This window comes from Saccopteryx leptura, chromosome 6, assembly GCF_036850995.1.
Source record: "Saccopteryx leptura isolate mSacLep1 chromosome 6, mSacLep1_pri_phased_curated, whole genome shotgun sequence".
Lineage (NCBI taxonomy): Eukaryota > Metazoa > Chordata > Mammalia > Chiroptera > Emballonuridae > Saccopteryx > Saccopteryx leptura.
In genome coordinates, this window is record NC_089508.1 from 154,566,938 (window position 1) to 154,585,786 (window position 18,849).

General features: G+C 44.0%; 1 long non-coding RNA gene across 1 annotated transcript in view; it reads right to left on the reverse strand.

The window, feature by feature from the left end:
• LOC136376721 (uncharacterized) overlaps positions 1 to 18,849 on the reverse strand; it is a 432,865-nt gene that overhangs the window by 346,639 nt on the left and 67,377 nt on the right. The gene's annotated exons all lie outside the window — the stretch shown is intronic.

Here is an 18,849-nt window from a genome sequence, read left to right on the forward strand (position 1 = left end):
AGCCAATATCCCACTCTATCCCATTGCGCCGTAAGCCACTGTACTGTACAACTTTAGAATTAATGAGAGAGGCACAATGTGTCACGGTGCCAGCCACCTGGCTGCACCCCACACTGACATCCTCCCTAAGGGGTAGGTCAGAGCAGTGGCATATGGTAGTCTAGCACCTGTAGGACACACAGTCCTAGAGATTCCCAGAAATGCTCACTATTTGGGGAGGGGCCTGTGCAGGTGCTAGACTCTGGGTGAGCAGGTAGAGTAGGTGGCCCTTCATGTCCAGGCAGCTGTGCATGCATCCTAGGTTTATGCATGCATAAAGATATCCTGGGATGCCCTGGACAGTTGGCTCAGTGGTAGAGTGTCAGCCCAGTGTGTGGAAGTCCCAGGTTTGATTTCCGGCCCAGGGCACACAGGAGAAGTGCCCATCTGCTTCTCCACCCCTCCCCGTCTCCTTTCTCTCTGTCTCTCTCTTCCCCTCCCGCAGCCAAGGCTCCATTGGAGCAAAGTTGGCCCAGGCGCTGAGGATGGCTCCGTGACCTCTGCCTCAGGCGCTAGAATGGCTCTGGTTGCAAAGGAGCAACGCCCCAGATGGGCAGAGCATCGCCCCCTGGTGGGCATGCCAAGTGGATCCTGGTAGGGCCCATGCGGGAGTCTGTCTCTCTGCCTCCCTGCTTCTCACTTCAGAAAAAATAAAAATGTCCTGAGACAACACAAGGGACTGAGTGGTGAGCTCAAGTGGTGGGTGCAGATTTCCAGACTGGGAGGCCCAGGTGGGCTCAGAGACAGATTAAATTTACAATGGACCAAAGAGGAGAATCAGAGAAGTGATAAGGTGCAGGGAGGAGGACAGCCATTCTGAGGGAAGGGAGTGGTTAGCATGTGTGGGGTAGGACAAGGCTCTGGGCTTGCTAGGAGAAGGTATGAAAATCGCCAGTGGAAGGGAAGGCTGAATAAGAATAGGTGGAACCAAACTGCAAAGGTCTCTTCATGCCACACAAGGAGGAGCATTGTTCTACCAGCAACCAAGAGCCCATTGGAAGTTTGAAGGACCTGAAGTAAGTCAGGCTAAAGAAAAAATATGGCAACTGTGTGGAGGAGCTATTTGGAAATGTTAATCCTTTTCATTGCCCTTCCTCTGGGGTCCTCCATGCTACCTGGGGAGAGGTGAGACCATCACAGCAGGAACCCAAAGGCAGCACGCAGAGTCCACTTCTGTGACCCAGGACACAAATCCTGCTGGGATGTGGGAAAGACCCATCTGCCAGTGTGTGCACATTAAGGTACTCCATCCCAAAGCCCCAGGAAATGCATAAAGGCCCAGCATCCAAAAAGAACAAAGGTTGAACTCCCAGAGGGCTCTAAGTGGGAAGGGAAGGACCCTCATCTGCCCTTGGACAGTGAAGAACACAGCCATTACATCTTCATTGGGCCATTTAAGTAGATTCTCCTTGGTGTCCATCAGCCTTATCATGAGGTTGTTTGAGGGATGGGGGGGGAGGTAGCACGAAGGCCATTTTCACACATAGCATGGGACACTAGAGGAGATGGGAAAAAGTAACAGCAAACTCACAAGAAGATGACTTAATCTTTCTCTTCTGAGAGGAAATGATGGGAAAAGAAATGGAAAGTTAGAGCAGTTTAAGATAAATTTGTGAGCAGAGGTGGGCTTGGAACAGTGGAGAGTAACCTACTGTCCTGAGTTTGAAAATAAAATGTCTTCCCTCATCTTCAGACCCATCCAGGAATTTGTGTCAGCTCTCTCTCCACCTCTCAGTGCTCATCCTAGGTTTCCTACCTTCTCACTTTTTATTCTTGGCTCCTAACCTTCACCAGCCACACACATGCAGCTTTCACCCCCATGTTTTTGCACATGCATCCTGCCCACCTCTTCTCTCTTCCAATCCATGCTCTCTTTCTCCAAGAGCCTACTCAAAACTCCTTCTTCCAGTATCTTCATGAGTGAACTCCACCCCTCTGTGTAGACACCTCTTCCTTCTCTTCAAGTGCCTGATAAAGTTATAACTTACATAAATGTCTCATGGGACACATCTGCAAATGTCTTTATGTGACTGTATTGTTGTTTCTTTTCATCTACAATTCTGGCTCCTGGCATTCAGGGACCAAGCCTGCTTGGCCCTTGGTGTACTTTCACAGGTACCAGCAGAGATTCTTCCTTACAAGAATGCTAGCCAGCTATGTGGGTTGACACACAAAAGAGGAGACCATTGTTAAAGAAGATGGGTGTTTTCTGCACTGTTCATGGGCAGAAAGAATGGATTTACTAATTTCTCAATCTCTCCTCTCACCAACCCAAAGCATGGGCTGCTGAACCTTCATCGTTACATACATTCTTGTGTTGTTCTCCAAGGAAGTCAGACAGACAGTCCTGTGCCTATCAGTTGGCATGGCACCCACCCTTGTGCTTTTGTCACGCAAGTGGCAAAGTGCACACATGCGTGGAGAGAGAGGAAGAAGCCCACTGACACTTCCCTGAGCTGTAGGCGCTCATCACCAGCTGGGTCCTGAGGGATGTGAGGGGTGGGAAAAGCTGCACACACCCTTCCACTGCCCAACCAGCATGAACTCTCCAAGGTCAACAGGCATTCCACACCTCAGAGGAATCGCTATGAATTAAAGAACCAGCAACCTCTCTGAACTTGCCCAAGTGGCTGGGACAGGGACCTTGGGCTCCACACCTGACGGCACGTAGAATAAGGCACCATCAGCTGAATGCAGGTCCTTTGAGAACACTGCTCACAAAAGTCCTGTCCATTTGGAGGGGACAGTGGACTGGCTTGATGATGCTTTTTCAAAGAGCCAGCCCAAACTCAAAGTTTGGCAGAGACTGAGTTACATAAAAAAGTTGTAATAGGAAAAAATGATTAGATCATTTCTTAACGTGGGCGCTTCACATCCAAGGGCAACAACCCTTCCCCAGCCAGGGGAGGGCAGCACTGTATCAGCGGCACCCTCTCCTGGCTCCTTCAACAAACACAAGCACCTGTTTGTTCTGTTAGGAGAAAAGCATTGTAAGAAAAATTACTTAAAATTTCCAAATGAGGCAAAAAGGTGGGCAATGTGTGCTTTCAATGTGCTGTGGGAGCACTGGCACAGCCAAGGCTTATGTACTTATTGGAATGGACTTTTTTGACCATTGTTTACTATTACTGAAGATCCCAGGTTTAGTGTACTTGCATACCTAACTTGTAGATTTTTGTCCAGTAGAATTTCAAATAATTTCTGTCTAATAGGAAAGAATTCCCCAAATGTATTGTCCTGTGGAACATCAACTGTTAGGTTGAAGCTGCGGGTGGCAAGTTCACTGGGGAAGAGAAAGGCCTCCTTACAGCTTCTCTGGGCGACTGGCAGGTCAGTATAAACCCCCAACTAGGTCAGACCTGGAGAGAACCCTAGTGGACTGCCTTATCCCATATGAGATAGCTGACAGGCTAAACCCCTTCCCAGGTCTATGGGTGGGCACCAGGGAGAGCTGAACTGAAACACAAGGCTGGTGTATTCCAAAATAAAAATTTATTTTAAAAATGCCTGGATGCAAGCATGCAAGCGGGCTGAAACCAACAAGTGTCAGCCCCGAAAGGAACTGCGGGAGGGTGCATTAGATATAGGGGATTTGCTGGCATGGGGTCTTTGCACCTGGGCAAGCTTAAATTAACATCTCGGGGGTTTTGTGTCCTGGTTACTGACTTAAAGAGGGGAATTCTGCTGCAGACACAAGTTTTTTTGATATAGTACAGACTTAGTGTGCTGGGTAACTCCTGAAGACAGCCAAGAGGTCAGTCTCTCGGTAATAGCCGGGGGCCTGAGTCTGTGAGCCTGCTTTCACAATCAACTATTGTGATTCAAAGCTCCCCTAATTGTCAGGTTCCTCCCCAATGCAGACTTTTTAGACATTTCAAAGTGAAGGCCAGGCAGCTGTTAGGAGAGAGAATAGCAAGCAAATTAACTCTATCTTTACAAAATGTTTGGGTGAGGAGAATAAGAGTTTTACAGGGGCTAATTTAACCCTAACATTCCAGCCTTTTGTTGTTTATGGAAAAGGGCCTGAAGGTCTCTGTCTTTTGTATTGATAGTTTCTTCCTGCTGGTTAGGGCCAGTGAAGTATTTATGGGGAGAAGGATGCTTGGGAATCAGCTGATTGTTGATAGCGAGATTTTAGGGTCTGGTATGGGTGGCAGCTTGAAGCAGCACAATCTCTTCGATGGACTGGTTTGTAAATGCCCTTAGGCAGTCCTGGAGGAAAGCAGAAAGGAGATGCACAAGACATGGTCTGAAAATTCGAGTGTGCGATTGTTGGTGGTTATATTACCATTGAGAGAGAGATTTGTTAAAGTACAGATTCCTGTCCAGTTAGTTGGAAGGCAAAATTCTCATTGTAAAGAAAAATATTCCCTGTTGTGTTAGGCAGGGAGAGATATGAATTGAGAAGAGGTGAGAAAGAGGATAGGGAGGTATGTTTTTTGGGGGGTGGGGATTCTGCTGTCCCAGAGTGATGTGTGGTACCTTGTCAGGTGCAGTGAAAATGAGAGGTGACACCAGGGGGAAAGGTGATCCAGGGGGAAAGGGAGACGGATAGATAAAAGTAATTAAAAGGAAAGGTTTGTAATGTAGGAAAGGAGGAAAACCAGACTGGCTGGAGGAAGTGGTTGTTTGCATCAGGAGAGACCTGATAGTCTATCCCAGGGGTCCCCAAACTACGGCCTGTGGGCCACATGCGGCCCCCTGAGGCCATTTATCCGGCCCCCACCGCACTTCCAGAAGGGGCACCTCTTTCATTGGTGGTCAGTGAGAGGAGCACATTGACCATCTCATTAGCCAAAAGCAGGCCCATAGTTCCCATTGAAATACTGGTCAGTTTGTTGATTTAAATTTACTTGTTCTTCATTTTAAATATTGTATTTGTTCCTGTTTTGTTTTTTTACTTTAAAATAAGATATGTGCAGTGTGCATAGGGATTTGTTTATAGTTTTTTATTATAGTCTAGCCCTCCAACGGTCTGAGGGACAGTGAACTGGCCCCCTGTGTAAAAAGTTTGGGGACCCCTGGTCTATCCATTGAGACCAATGTGTGGTTGGAAGTTGCAGAGTAGTAAAGTTCCATGCTGTTTTTGGCAGATGGCCCACTAAAGTGTTTCCTGAAGTTCTGGAGAAGCATAGGGGGCTTGATTTAGTAGGGGTGTATGTAAATCAATAGGGTCTTTTATAGGGGGAGAGTTAAGAATGAATATTTTTTAAACTATTGACATAAGTCTGGAAAAAGAGGGAGGCTTGATAAGCACGGGCAGTTATATAGTTATTAAGAAGGGAGCTTGTCACTTCAGAAAAAGTAGTGGTACCATTTTGTTCTGTATGGGCTAGGGCTATTTTAATGGTATCCCATTGAGCAAGAGGTACTGGAACAGCAGTAGAGGCAGAGGACAACAGGGAGAGACAGAGCCAGCAATCCTGAGTTAAAGTAGGATTTGTTAGGAGGGAGTATATGAGATTAAGAGTCTGTTCTAAATTTAAAGGAGTTAGGACTTTAGAATGGTGTCAGACTTTGCATTGTTGAGACTACTGAAGAGGAGGAGGAAAGGAATAAGGGTGGAAAAGTGACTAGATGATTGGGGTTTTGTAGTCGGAAGATTGCTTTCCCAGGCTAGTCTAAATCCCCCATGAGGTAAGAGTCCTGTAGGAATGTGAAGATATGAACCCTTAATGGGAGAGGTGTGTAGAAAGAACAGAGAGAATTTGTTGAGACAGTAGGGTGGGGGAGGGGGGGGTTTCAAGCTCCTGGGATCAGATAGAGGAGTACAAAAGGGACAGTCACAAGGAATTTTACTTATCTGTTATATGTTGGATGGTAGTGGTTAGATTAGGGTGGATGACAAGAGGTTTCAAAAATTGTAGGAGAGGTTTATTCCTATATGAAAAGAATTATGAATAGACTGTAGGATAGAGAGAGCTATAAATTAAGTTTGTTGGTATAACTTCTAAGGGGAGGGATTTGGTCTTGAATAGTTTGGTGGAGGGAAAGGCTTGAATTCAGAAAGGAGAAAGAGTTTGTGTAGTTTCGTGAGATAGTAAATCAGAAAGATGGTAGGAGGAAAAAACTGTTGCTCATTGATTAAAAATGAAGTTTTTTGCTCTCTTATCTCATCCTAGAATGGGGAGTTGATCAGCTGGGAATAATGAGGAAAGAGTGGGTAATGGGGTGATTTCTTAGACAACAGAGGAGAGAGAGGGGGTAATAAGTGGGTTGGAGGAATACTGTGGACCCCTATAATTGAAATGGAGGAAGGAAACAGCAGTTTTGAAAACTTAAAGAGTGTCAAAAGAGTAGCCCTCTTATCTAACAGGAAATTAACGGCCTTCCCGGTGACCTGAGGAGCTACCTGAGGCTGTGCCACTCAGATGGTGGAGCTGTTTGCCTGTGGTGAGTCTGGGCCGTGTCAGTCTTCCCTTTCCCCCAGGATGACAAGAAGTGCTAGTACATCCAGGCCAGTGCCAGGGAGAGGCCTGGACAAGAAAGGACGGCTCTCATGTTTTGAGGGGCTTGTGGGCAGACTGAATTTCAATGGCCCATACAACTATAGAGAGGAGAGGGTCTGGCCGGTGGACTGGGATTGGGACAGGAGCAGTTCCAGTGTGCCTCCTGTTGCATTTAAAGCTGGCCCCAGGAGGAGGGTTAGTTTTATTGTGATTATAATGTTGGGGTTAGAGGAGAAGGTGACTATATTAAAAATGTTATTACAGGTAATATTGATACAGAAATGGCTGGAAACATCCTAGCAGGTAGTGTTCTGGCCAGGCCAACACTGAATTTTAAGACCACCTGCCGAGGTCCAGCCCCGGGGGGGATCCAGGGGTCCCACAGGAAGAGACGGCGTCGGCGAAATCAAGTGAGAGAGCCGAATTCTTTTCTTTCTCTTTATTCTCTAGTTAGCATTTACTGCCAGGCATCTCTGCCAATGGCTGGTCTAACATTACTTTTTATGCACACACACTAAGTTACAATCACATGGTATTTTGAATACATCATTGTTTTAGTTTCACTATGGTTACATATTTCTAGATAACAATTAATTCATATCTATAAGCTACAAGTCAGGTGGTAAGTTATTCAAAGTACAGTTATACAATAACTTGAATAGTAATAACAATATCGGTACAAACTTCTAAAAGATTAGTACTAATTAATAACTCTATTTTACTGTTGTTGTGAGTCAAGGGCGCAGAAAGAGATAGCAGACAAAATCATCAAGGACTAGCAAAGGACCATCGCTTGCTCAGGCAAATAGCCTTGAGTTCATGTAGTGTCCTAATTTTATTTTCACAAGACTACAAAAGGCTTGCTATTTAAGAAACTAACATAGCATTAAGAGTAACTTTTACTTAAAGATACATAGAGTGCACCTGCAAGATAGCTAGTAGCAACATAATATCAGAAGGCATTAATTGCTATTGCTGCTATGAATCCCACCACATTCCTCTCCTTATTCTTGGAAAATACAAAAATCTCATGAGAATGTTTTACTGAGAAAAGCCCAGCAACTGCCTTCAGTGACAAAACAAGTCTTTTAACAAAACATTCTTTACTTGCCAGCTGCACTCCTATCCAAGGCCACGCAACAGGCCACTCCACTACACTTTACCTAAGATTCTAATGTCTAGTTAAACTTTATTCATTTACTATATTCATACACTAGTTAAGTTCTAACTTTTCTTTCTAACATGATTAATAAGAAGAAATTCTCCTACAAACTTAACCCTTTATGAGGGATATCATGGCCAGCCTCTTATGTTTATGAGCCCAGTTCAAGAGGCTTACAGGCTTTTCTGTGGAACTTACACCTTCTGTCTCATTTCCAAAGAAATTACTACAAATCTACAGGGAAAGCATGGTACTATTATCCCTGTGCCATAAATAATAGCACATACCCAGAAAAGGGGGGAATTTAAGGCCAGATTAATTCAAAAGATTAAAGGGGGAAGTATCGTTGTGCCTTTCCTTTGCGGTGACTTTGTCAACCCACAGCTGTTGGTCTTCACTACAATGACTCTATCAACCAGTAGCTGCTGATCTTCTTTTGCTGTGACTTTGTCAATCAGCAGTTGTGGATCTTCTCCTGCTGTGACCTAGTTAGCTAGCATTAGTGGATCGGCTCCCGACAACCACCAGTGTCTAGATTTAATGTGTATAGAGTATAACTGTAGTTGAAGTGAGTTGGGACCTGTCCTATGTGCAAAAAAAAAAAAAAAGTAAAGTGGATCAAAACAGAGATGGTAATTTATTTAGCAGGCATTACAGTAACAGGGATTCCTGGATTGTGTCCAATATTAGGGGATTTTGAACTAGTCCAATATGCTTTTAGTTTAAGTATAATATATTGGTGAAATTAGGAGGGGCCCCCATACAATATGAAAAATTGGAGAGGATGGCTGATGATGGCATATTCAATGGTTGGAGTTTAAGGCAGGAAAGGTTTGGTGGCTAAGAATTGCTGTGGTGAGAAATAGGGAATGATTTCCCCATGGCTGGAGAGGGAACAAAGCAGACCAGGAATTTATGGACTTATAGAGAGGATAAAACTTAGACAAAATAAGAAATGCATCATGGATCTGGTATAGAAACAAGGGAAGAACAAGTTGTGACTATGTGGGATTTTGGGGAAGTGGAATAAAATGATATATGATATGTTCTTAATTGTGGTCTATAAAACTGTTTTGTAAATACTTGTTCCTCTGCACAAACCTTCTATAATTAAAACCACACAACTTTTTTCCATTAATCAGAATTCTGTTTTCAAAAATATTTTTTTTTTATTTTATTTTATTTTATTTTATTTTATTTTATTTTTACAGAGACAGATAAATAGGGACAGACAGGAACGGAGAGAGATGAGAAGCATCAATCATTAGTCTTTTTTTTTTAATTTTTTTTTTTAAGATTTTATTTATTCATTATAGAGAGAAGAGAGAGAGAGAGAGAGAGAGAGAGAGAGAGAAGGGGGAGGAGCAGGAAGCATCAACTCCCATATGTGCCTTGACCAGGCAAGCCCCGGGTTTTGAACCAGCAACTTCAGTGTTTCCAGGTTGACGCTTTATCCACTGTGCCACCACAGGTCAGGCAATCGTTAGACTTTTGTTGTGACATCTTAGTTCATTGATTGCTTTCTCATATGTGCCTTGACCATGGGCCTTCAGCAGACGGAGTAACCCCTTGCTGGAGCCAGCAACCTTGGGCTCAAGCTGCTGAGCCTTGCTCAAACCAGATGAGCCCAAACTGGTGACCTCAGGGGTCTAGAACCTGGGTCCTCTGCATCCCAGTCTGATGCTCTATCCACTGCACCACCGCCTGGTCAGGCTGTTTTCAAAAATCTTAACTTTTAGCGAGGACTATGTCACTAGTAATTTTAGATTGATACTTTTATGAACTGTGGGTGAAAAATAAAAGACGGGATTATGAGCTAAACCTGACGGTAGGTAAAAGCTGTGGGTGGCTGGTCTACTGGGGAAGGGGAAAGCCTCCTTTCAGCTTCTCTTGGCAACTGGCAGGTTGGTATAAACCCCCAACTAGGCCTGACCTGGAGAGAACTCCAGGTCTGGACTGCCTTCTCCCATATGAGATAGCTGACAGGCTAAACTCCTTCCCAGGGCTATGGTTGGGAACCGGGAGAGCTGAACTGAAAACACAAGGCTGGTGTATTCCAAAAGGATTATTTATGTAAAAGGCTTGGGTGGAAGCGTGCCGAGATGGACCCAAATGCTGCGTCGGCCCCAGGTAGGGTTGGAGTAAGGTATTTATAGTTTAGTCAGGGGTCTTGGAAAAAATGGCTGACATCATTGCCTCTATAGGTACAAAGTAATATTTTTTTCACATGTGGATTAGAGGGGCATCACAGTTTCTCCAAATCGTTCATCTCCCTGCTCAACTTTCTAAAGGAAGCCCATGCTAGTTCAAAAGGTCTCCGGCCGCCAGGCAGGCCGAGGCTTCAGGCAAACCAGTCCTCCCTCCTCACATTGGTTTGCACTGCCCTTGGAATGGGGGTGGGGGCTGCTCCCTTAGAAGACTGCTTATCAGAAGACAGTGCCCAATGTGGGGCCTATAGCTAGACTATTATAAACACTTATTGTGACTTAAACTCCTCTAATTGTCAGGTCCCTTTCCCTGACTAAAGATAAATTTTTTGCTGCATTTCAAAGTGAAGGCCAGGAAGCCACTAAGAAGAAGAATAGCAAGTCAATTAACTACAACCTCACAATGAAGGAGGAAAATGTGCTGCTTTGAGCCTGGGTAAGAAATTGGGTGAGGGGAATTTTAGTTTTAAAGGGGGCACTGGTTTTAAAAAGCTGCTCTGAACCCAAACCTTATACCCGACAGGCTCAGATGAGTCCTGCCCAATGGCCTTGTAAATTTAGAATTTGTCCTTTGCAGCCTTCCTGGATGACTGCAGAGGGGGGAGGCTGATCAGTAGCTGCTGCTTGATTTTAAAGGTGCTTCTTCTTTTTTTTTCTTTACACTGACTTTTTACTGTCTGGAAAGGGGGAGTGAGAATTTTTCCTCTGAGCTTTGTAGGAGAAGTAGGAGGGAAGCCTGAGCCGAAACAGGAGCACAGGTTGAAGAAAGTAAGGGTGGTATTTAATGTTAAAAGAACATCTCAGCTCCAGTAACGAGATAAGTAAAAAGATGTACGTGAAAGTGAGGGACCCTAGTGTGCGCTCTAGGAGTGTGGTCGGCATGTGTGGGGAAATTTGGCCACCAGTCTCCATAACAGAGACCACAGGCTGTTGGAGGGGACCTTCATATTTCAGTAAGCAGAATAAACTGTCTTGGTGTTTATAAGGAAATAATTAGCCTACCTGTCACCACCAAGTTTTTCCCCCCTGAGGCTCAGAAGGTGGGCATCAGTCCTCAGGCACCTTCAGTCTTCAGCAGCCAGGCCTATCAATTCTGGAAAGGAGGAGCCAGCCAGCTGGAGCAGGGATGGGGTCTTACCTAGAGACCTGCGGTCACAGTCTGACTTCAATAGGGCCACAGCAAAGGGGACAAGGTTTTGGGGGCTGGCCTGGATTAGGGCACTTGCTGGCCCAGTGACCGTCATTGCCACACTTGAAGCAAGCACTGGGCACAGCATTACTGCTATCTTGGCCCTTGGCCTAAAGTCTCTTTTGAGCTTTTGCGGGCCCTTGGTGGCAGAGGCTAGCCTTTGAAAGTGAGCTAGTTATTGCATTGGGGATTCTTTGTCCCTATTGTTAAAGACCTTGAAGGCCAGATTTAAAAGGTCCCATTGGGGAGCTTGAGGACTGCTTTCCAGCTTTTGTAGCTTGTGCCTGCTGTCAGGTGCTGATTGGGAAATGACATTCATGTGAAGGACTAGTTGCCCTTCTGCGCTAGAGGGGTCTCTGGTGGTATATCTCTGCGATAGGTTGGCTAAGGGAAGAGGGATGGACTTGGACAAGGCCCTTGACCCCAGCTACCTTGCGTAAAGGGCACCCTAAGACGGGTCGAGGTAAGGGAGGGAGCAGGGCCTAAGACCGTCCCAGAGCGGGTGTGTGCTGGAGAAGAAAGGGTCTGTAGTGGCGGCACTGAATAGGGAGGCAGCTCTGGTTGTGATGGGGATGACTCCTGGGAATCAGGAAGTTGAGGAGCAGAAGGAAGAGGAAGAGAAAGAGGTCCTTAGTCGGTGGGATAGCAGAAGGAAACATTAGAGGAGTCCTTCAGAGCAGGGGGCTCCTTCAGTTTTAAGTGGAGAAGGAATATCTGAGAGGGAGAGCAAGAATCAGAGAGTGGGTTGTGATCTGAGTGCAAAAAGGCCTGGACATAAGGAATTTCGGATCATCTCTCATTTTGCTGACAGCCTGAGATCTTGTGTAAGACTCAGCATTTGGAGAATATTTTTTAAGGGAATCAAAAGTGGTTGTCTTGGGGATGGTGGATTAAGAATTCCCCAATTCCCCATGATGTGGTGGGTGAGCATCTAACCATCTACAAGGAGGGAACGGACCATCCTGGATGGTGGGATGAGCATTTGGACAAAGCAGGCGTCTCCACTGTCTTAGGCCCAATGGAAATGGAGTCCAGCCAAGGCAAGTGCCTGACAGTGCCTGCAAACCCTCCTGACCAATGCTGGAGTTTTGGAACCGTCCTAGGCGGTGGAATGAGAGATGCAGGAGGGGATGGAAACTCCCACTTACAGAACTGCTAGGTTCACTCACCCGTATGATGATTGCCCAGTGTGGATGTGGCTAGGCGAAATGGGAGGGCAGTGTTTATCCCAATGTCTGCTTTTCTTTTGTCTCCATGCAGGAAAAAGGAGTTTCCCTTCTTGGTGGGTTCAAGAGGTGCAGCCAGAGGGTCAGGGAACTAGTCCTGCAACTCCACAGGCAAGGGAGGCAGGATCCTGGGGTTAGCCTGAGATGAGCTGCCTCCTCTCACCGCTTCCAGGGTGGCAAAACCTCACCTCTCCTGGAGTTGGGGTTTGACCCTCAACTTTTCTCTGGCACAATCACCTCCTGGGTTTCTGCACCAAAATGTTAGGTTGAAGCTGTGGGTGGCACATTCACTGGGGAAGGGGAAAGGCCTCCTTACAGCTTCTCTTGGCAACTGGCAGGTCAGTATAAACCCCAACTAGGTCAGACCTGGAGAGAACCCCAGCAGACTGCCTTATCCCATATGAGATAGCTGACAGGCTAAACCCCTCCCCAGGTCTATGGGTGGGCACCAGGGAGAGCTGAACTGAAAATACAAGGCTGGTGTATTCCAAAAGGAAAATTTATTTTAAAAACTCCTGGATGCAAGCATGCAAGCAGGCAGAGACCAACAAGTGTCAGCCCCGAACTGAACTGCAGGAGGGTGCATTAGATATAGGGGATTTGCTGACACACACCTGAAAGCTTAGATTAGCATATTGGGGAGGTTTTGTGGCCTTGGAAAGGACTTAGCCAGAGGAATTCTGTTGCAGAGACACAAGTTGTTGTGTGTTTTTTTTCTAGGGGAAAGTAGCAACAACCAACAGAATAAATAAGGATCTATTTAGCTTAATTTTTTTTTTTTTTTGTATTTTTCTGAAGCTAGAAACGGAGAGAGACAGTCAGACAGACTCCCGCATGCGCCCGACCGGGATCCACCCCCAGCGCCCGGGCCATCAGCCATCTTTGCTCCAATGGAGCCTTGGCTGCGGGAGGGGAAGAGAGAGACAGAGAGGGGGGGGGGGGGGGGTGGAGAAGCAAATGGGCGCTTCTCCTATGTGCCCTGGCTGGGAATCGAACCCGGGTCCCCCACACGCCAGGCCGACGCTCTACCGCTGAGCCAACCAGCCAGGGCCACAAGTTTTTTGATGAAGCACAGACTTAGTGTACTTAGTGTCCTGGGTAAATCCTGAAGACAGCCAAGAGGTCAATCTCTTAGTAATAGCTGGAGGCCTGAGTCTGTGAGCCTGCTTTCACAATCAACTATTGTGATTCAAAGTTCCCCTAACAGTCGGGTTTCTTCCCGATGCAAACGTTTCAGATATTTCAAAGTGAAGGTCTGGCAGCTGTTAGGAGAGAGAATAGCAAGCAAATTAACTCTATCTTTACAAAATGTTTGGGTGAGGAGAATATGAGTTTTACAGGGGCTAATTTAACCCTAACATTAACCACTTCCATATTTAAGCCAGTATCTCCTCTCAACATTTCTGTATTGTAACCTCTAAAATCCAATCCTTCAAGTGATTTTTGAGCCAGTTTTACCATATTATTGGTTCCATTATAAATTAATTGGTTGAATAAAATCTTTGACGCATTTTATTTTATATTTGAATGACTCTTGTTGTAATCTTTTAAAAATTATACTTTGACAAATCATTAGCCTAGACCAGGGGTCCCCAAACTTTTTACACAGGGGGCCAGTTCGCTATTCCTCAGATCATTGGAGGGCCGGACTATAAAAAAAACTATGAACAAATCCCTGTGCACACTACACGTATCTTATTTTAAAGTAAAAAAACAAAACAGGAACAAATACAATATTTAAAATAAAGAACAAGTAAATTTAAATCAACAAACTGACCAGTATTTCAATGGGAACTATGGGCCTGCTTTTGGCTAATGAGATGGTCAATGTGCTCCTCTCACTGACCACCAATGAAAGAGGTGCCCCTTCCGGAAGTGCGACGGGGGCCGGATAAATGGCCTCCGGGGGCCGCATGCGGCCCGCAGGCCATAGTTTGGGGACCCCTGGCCTAGACATAGCTTTTCTTGACAGGGCCCTGACCCTGGCCCTATAGGACCTGACAGGACTAGTCAGGATGCCTCAGCAGCAGCGCGCACTCATTCCTGCCTTGGCTCCAATCCTCTCCAAGGGAGCCAGGATAAAACGGGCTCACCAGGAAAATGTTGGCAGAAAAACTGGGCTTCAAACAAAGGATTTTTTTAATGGACTTCATTTTTCTCCCCAAAGGACCTTCTTTCACTAGAGGTCCTTTGTAGGGGACCCTTCTGTCTTTCAGGATTAGCTTTCTACACGTCTAAGTAAGATTGACAGTGTCACTATAAAAACTTTTTTAAAAGGATTCATAGCCTGAGTTGTTCACCCAACTCTGCACTTAAATCACTAGGCCTGGGGCCTGGTAAGTATGCAAATTCTCTGCTAAAATTGAGCAGGTATGTTCCCTTTACAAGGCCCAAGAGGGCAAATGGTAGCCCCTTCCCAAGTTTGAGACTAAGGATCAAGCTATTTTGAGCAACTGTCTCAGGAGAAAAACAAAAGGGGAACATGATTCAGAGTTGACTTTGTCTGGGAATGACTAAAATATTTGCCCACTATCGGGTGGGGGGGGGGGGTGATGAGGGGCCACTGGAAATGTGGGGAAGCCTGCAGCAGATGTAGGTAGCAAGCCAGGGCCCTTTCCTCTGCTCATGAACCACTGTCCTCAACACCCACATCTGGAACAACACACCAAATCTTGAGTAGACCACAGGAGGGAAAATGGAAGTGGGAGGAAGAGGCTAGAAAGAGAGGTGAACTCCTCCACAGAATTTAGGAGACAAGGAGACCAAGCCCTTCGTTGCACAATCCAGAACCAAAGGTGAATGAGTGTGAGTTCACAGGCACAATAGGGAGGCAGAGCTTCCAGGTGACCACAAACCTAGAAAGGTGCACACCATATGTGTGGGTTCATTTCTGAGAACCTGCTCCAGGAGGGGCAGAAAGGCCTAGCCATGGGCCCAGTGTCCCTGTTCAGACTTGACTCTGAAGCAGGGGTCCCCAAACTACAGCCCGCGGGCCACATGCGGCCCCCTGAGGCCATTTATCCGGCCCCCGCCACACTTCTGGAAAGGGCACCTCTTTCGTTGGTGGTCAGTGAGAGGAGCATAGTTCCCATTGAAATACTGGTCAGTTTGTTGATTTAAATTTACTTGTTCTTTATTTTAAATATTGTATTCGTTCCCATTTTGTTTTTTTACTTTAAAATAAGATATGTGCAGTGTGCATAGTGATTTGTTCATAGTTTTTTTTTTTAGTCTGGCCCTCCAATGGTCTGAGGGACAGTGAACTGGCCCCCTGTGTAAAAAGTTTGGGGACCCCTGCTCTGAAGCCTGCAAAGGTCATTCCATACTGCTCCATTCCTGTTGCTCTATTCCTGTTGCCCTGTGTACTATTTCTGTCATCTTGATGCCTGATATGCAGAAATTCATTGTTATAAAAATGCTGCAGTAAACATGTTCTGTGCATTTGTGTATTTATTTCCTTGGAACATATGGGGATTGCTGGATAACAGGGGGCATGCATATGAGGTTTTGATGACTACCCTCCAAAAATATTGTGCCAATTAATGTTTCTAGCAGCAGAGTTTAATGGTACCCATCTCTGTACACATATTAAATATTGATGTTGTATCTTCTGCATTTTCCTAAATTTATTTTAGTTTGCCTTTTCCTATCCTTAGTGAATTTGAGCATCTTATCATGTTGATAATCTATTTGTATTTCAGGTCTGTGAGTTGCCTATTCTATCTCATGCTTGTATTTATATTGGATTGTTTATTTTTCTTATCAAGTTGTGGGCATTTTTAAAATATCTTGGATACTGACTAGAATTATAGTCTCTAGTAATTAAGGCAGATATTTAACCCACTGTTTGTGTTTTAACTTTATTAATGGTCTCTTTCATCTTAGAGAGATGTAAAATTTTCATGTAGATAAATATGTTAATAATTTATTTAATAGCTTCTGGGTGTTTTATGTTTAGCATAAAAATATTATTTAAATGGTAAGCATACTATACAAATATTTCTAGTATTTTCTTCTAATAATTCTATAGGTTTTATTTCATTTATATTAATCAGAGGGGTGTGTGTGTGTGTGTGTGTGTGTGTGTGTGTGTGTGTGTGTTAGAGAAATATAGTTTCCAATGGAAAGCAAATGTCATATCCCTTTTTGGAAAAAAACACCAGTTTTCCCCATTTGAAGTTGCAGTTTTATTACTTACTACATTTCCATAAACTACGGGAATGCCTGCCTCTATTATACCCTATTGACCCACATCAGCAACACACTGTCCTAGTAACATTTTGATATCTGAAGGGCATCTCACTTCTGATTATGCTTCCTTTTCTAAAGTGTCTTAGCTATACAGTCATGTGCCACTCAACAATGTTTTCATTAACAAGGAACCACAGACTGACCAGATAGAGTGTCGAACTGGGACACAGAGGACCCAGGTTCGAGACCCCGAGGTTGCCAGCTTCAGTGCAGGCTCATCTGCTTTGAGCAAGGCTCACCAGCTTGAGCCCAAGGTCACTGGCTCGAACAAGAGGTCACTCAGTCTGCTGTAGCCCCCCGGTCAAGGCACATATGAGAAAGCAATCAATAAAAAGCTAAGGTGCAGCAACAACAAAAAAAAAGAATTGATGCTTCTCATCTCTCTCCCTTCCTATCTGTCCCCACCTGTCTCTCTCTCTGACTGTCTCTGTCACCAAAAAAGCAAACAAACAAAAAAACAAGGAACCACAAATACCACGGTGGTCCCGTAAGATTTTAATGAGGCTGACAATTCCTATTGCCTATGACTTAGTAGCCCACTGCATTGTTGTAGCAAAACACATTATTCATGTGTTTGTGATGATGCTGGCATAAACAAACCTACAGCTCTGCCAGTTGTATAAAAATATAACACATGCAATTATGTTCAGGATATAATACTTGATAATGATAATAAATACACATTGGTTTATGTACTTACTATACTTTTTATTGATATAGAGTGTACTCTTTCTACTTATAAAAAACTGTTTGCTGTAAAACAGTACACTGTTACACTGGCAGAAGCCTCGTGTATCTCTTATTAATCATTTCTCCTGATTGCATCATGTTCTCTTGTGCTTTATTTAATCCCATGTTGTTTTGTATGGTAACATGTTGTACAGGCTTGTAGCCTAGAAGCAACAGTCTATCCCACATAACCTCGGTGAATGACAGGCTATATATACTATCTGAGTTTGAGTAAGTGTACTGTATGATGTTCTCACAATGATGAAATTGCTTAATGATGAATTTCTCAGAACATGTACCTGTTGTTGCAAGCCTTTATTTACATATTTGCTCTTCTGTCTGAACTTCATAATCATCTCTATTTTTCAAAATAAATATCCTGGGATTTGGATTGAAATGACTGACATTTTTATGGTAGTCTCCTATTTGAGAATATAGTTGACTTTTATCCTTCAGTACAGTTTTTAGTTTTCTTCTTCAGGTAATTAATTTTTAAGCCCCACCCCCTGAGTTTATCTCACAGATTGTATGGGCATTATAAATGGGATTTTAAATAAATGTTCTAAACACTTCACAATGTATGTAAAACATATCAGTATGCTCTGCCTTAAACTTACGTACAATCTTTTCTCAATAAAACTGCAAAAGGGTGTTTTTATTCTTCACTGCATGTGTCTTTACATACCAGTCTCTTTGAGTTTTGGGGGTATATACCCAGTAGAGGGATTGCTAGGTCACATGGTAGTTCTATTCTTAATTTTTTTTGGAACTACCACATTTTCTTCCATAATCATTCTATTAATTTACATTCCCACCAGCAGTGAATGAGGGTTCCTTTTTCTCCACAGCCTCTCCAACACTTGTTATTAACTGTCTTGTTGATAATAGTCAATATAACAGGTGTGAGGTGGTATCTGATTGTAGTTTTGATTTGTATTTCTTGAATAGCTAGTGAAGATGAGCATTTTTTCATATATCTGCTGGCCATTTCTATTTCTTCTTGAGAGAAGTGTCTGTTCATGTCGTCTTCCCATTTTAATTGGATTATTTGCTTGTTTGTGGCTGAGTTTTGTGAGTTCTTTATATATTTTGGATATTAACCCCCTATCTGAGCTGTTTGCAAATATCATCTCCCGTTTGGTTGGCTATCTGTTTTTGTTGTCAGTTTCTTTTGCTGTGCAGAAGCTTTTTAGTTTGATATAGTCCCATCTATTTATTTTTGCCTTTACTTTCCTTGCCTTTGAGTCAAATTCATAAATTGTTCTCTATGGCCAACGTATATGAATTTAGTGCTTATATTTTCTTCTATGTAATTTATTGTTTCAGATCTTGCATTTAGGTCTTTGACCCATTTTGAATTGACTTTTGTGCAGGGGACAAACTGTAGTCAAGTTTCATTCTTGTGCACGTGGCTTTCCAATTTTCCCAGCACCATTTATTGAAGAGGCTTTCTTTTTTCTGTTGGGTGTTTTTGGCTCTTTTGTCAAAAATGATTTGCCCATATATATGTGGTTTTATTTCTGGGCTTTCAATTCTGTTCCATTGGCCTGTGTGTCTATTTTTCTACCAATACCGCACTGTTTTGATTATTGTGGCT